The sequence below is a fragment of the Saccostrea cucullata genome, unplaced genomic scaffold (assembly GCF_032062105.1).
Source record: "Saccostrea cucullata isolate Sc308-1 unplaced genomic scaffold, CSIRO_AGI_Scuc_v1 ctg11896, whole genome shotgun sequence".
Taxonomy (NCBI): Eukaryota; Metazoa; Mollusca; class Bivalvia; order Ostreida; family Ostreidae; genus Saccostrea; species Saccostrea cuccullata.
Genome location: NW_026922577.1, coordinates 2,886 through 5,770, shown reverse-complemented (window position 1 = coordinate 5,770; position 2,885 = coordinate 2,886).

The window sequence follows — 2,885 nt, the reverse complement described above, 5'->3', positions numbered from 1 at the left end:
CTGTGTGTGTGTATTATTAAATGACGGAATTTTCAATCCCTGGCCTGCTCGTGTGTACACTTTGTAAACTGTAGGGTATGTGTGGCAAAACGAGAACTGCATGGGTTGGAGATTCGGGTTCGTGTTGAAGTTCAGCATACCATTATATATAGAACTTGAATAATGTAAGTAATTTCTGCGACAAATATATTAGTATATTTCAGTTATTTTCAAAACAAAAAAGGTTTTCCATGTTTTCAGTTTAGAATTTTCCGACCCGGTCCTGATTTTCCCAACCCGGCCATTTTAAACACGTTGTTGCAGATGCAAATGTTAGAACAAACTATATAAAGTTCAACAGGGATTGTATAATTTTTATTAATCAGAATTCGTATTTATATGATCTAATTAAGAAAAGAAAAGTTTTGTCTGACACCGTAACTTCTCGGCAAAACAAAACGTGTTTCTCCGAGCTCGCTGGATGCGTGTGACAGCTCCATTGCACGTGTGTAGACCAAGGCTACAGGTACATGTAGGCCTATGTGTACTGTTTGTTAGGAGACTGGGTGACCGTAATGCTATGGAATCACGATATTTACAACAGTTCCATAATTAGGCAGTGCAGTTTTTTTTTTATTAACGTCATTATAAACACTGTTAAACATATTAAATCTAACAGTCGAATATCTTTGGATATGGGGTAACCCATATCTATTCTTGTTAAGTATATATACGTTTTCTGTCATGTGATATGCACATGTTAACTGTGTCTGAATATTAATATGTTTGATTTAAATTCTAACATTTATATACTGACACGCAAAAGAAACGCAACAAGCAGTAATCTACAAATGTTTAATTTTTTTATATTCTGATTTTCAAAAGCGAATAAAGTAAGGCTATACTCACTTTTCAGAACATCAGAGATTTGATAAAAATGTTAAATATTTATCTGTTTACTTTACAATGTAAAATATGACTGTTAAAACACCCCCCTCTCAGCCATTCAAGTAAAACGTGCAAGACTGCCCTAAACAGCAATTGCAGCTTAATTTCTACGATACAATAGGTTCATTAATATCGAGATCTGAGCGAAGGAATTATTCTTTGGCATTTTTAAATGTCCGTTTTTCAGATGATTAGGTCGAATTTTCTCTAATTTAGAGCAGTGTAGCCACCCATGGACTTCCGGTATAAGGACTCTCCGTAATGCATATGATACGTAAGACCTTGTTGAGGCGTAATGTAGTGAAATTTCGCATCAACAACTCTCCATCACCTTTACATTAAAATTTTTCAGCTAGAGCAATGAAAATGCGTACAAAAGCCATTTTCAAGTAGCCTTAGCATCGTTATGGGAAACGAAAGGAGAGTTTATTTTTTGAAATATTGCTGCATTACTTCTGATGAACAGTGAAATACCCTTAAACCCCCATAATATTGCCAAATGTTTTGTTAAACATGCAATTTTTCATTTCTGTTAAGCAAAATCAAACTTGACTTCCGGTTATGGTATGGAAATCGTTCAACCGTTAAATTACCAATGTTTACCAAATTGAAGATATTCATAATTTTAAGAAAAAAAAATTCTTTACTTTACATAATTATTTCTCCCTAAAGTAGGGTGTTGCGTTTCTTTTGCGTGTCAGTATATTTCATTTTTTCTTTTTTCCCCAGAGTACTAGAGGAAAGAAAGAAAGACCGACTCATCATGATATGGTTGAGATTATTTTACACATTGATAGTAGTTAGTGTTATACAGTAATAGAGAACATTCTTATAATGAATTGATGCTTACAGCGAAATGATTTTCATGCCCCTTGACTTTTAAAATAGATTGTAAACTTATTGAATTTTTATAAAGAATAAAGCTAATACATGTAACTATCGAAGCAAGATCGCCCATCCCTATAGCACTTATAAGCGTGTTTTAAGGTATACCTCTACTCAGTTGACTAAAAATTCCACTGATAAGAACGAAAAACCACCTATTGCACATTGTACGTCTATAATTCTTGTGTTAAATTTCAATTTCAAATAACTATGTCAATGACCTACTTTTCATGCTAGTGGTCCCTGAGTATTTCTCAGGAAATACCTCAATTTTTTACAATATGACCACTTTTTTCTTCACTAACATTATAAGCAACAAAACTCTTTAAATAATGAAATATTATGGCAATGGAACAGCGTTGCTCCATATAAAGAAACGATTAGAGTTTGGACCATAAACTTGAGAATTATTCCAGTCCGAATTTCCTCTGTCATATTTATATTTTTTTTCGATTTTTAATCGAATATTACAAAAATCTGAATGATAAGAACTCTGAACTATTTATAACCTCGGGTTACTTTAATTTATTGTCCTAATTCTAATGGTATTCTAATGGTATTAACATTATATGAGGTCAATGATAAAATTATTGAGATATGTTGTTTAGATTGGTTTATGTTCATATTTTTGCATTTCTTTATTTCCTAGCATTCAATTATTTGAAGTAAGTTATAAGCTTTAACACATATAATATTTGCAAAATGATGTCTAAAAATACATGTAACCTTTACATTGTGATTAATATTGCCAGTTTTTTTTTATAAAATTGAAAAATTAAAAATTTAGTCCAAATTTTCTCTGCATTACCATACATTTTCATTTATTCCTGTGTATATTTTCTTCCAATAATAAAATATTAAATTTTAAATTGATATGAGTTAAACCTTAGTTATTTTTTCCATTTATAATACTTTTGATTTAACATAATATTATACTTTATAAAATTTCCTTTCTGTTTTCTAAAACCTGGGTAAACGTCATCCTTAAGTTGTATTATTTTTATCATGTGAAGTTAGCTTTGAAAGATTCAAAGTTTGATGTAAATCAAATGAAACTGCGCTGGTAACTAACC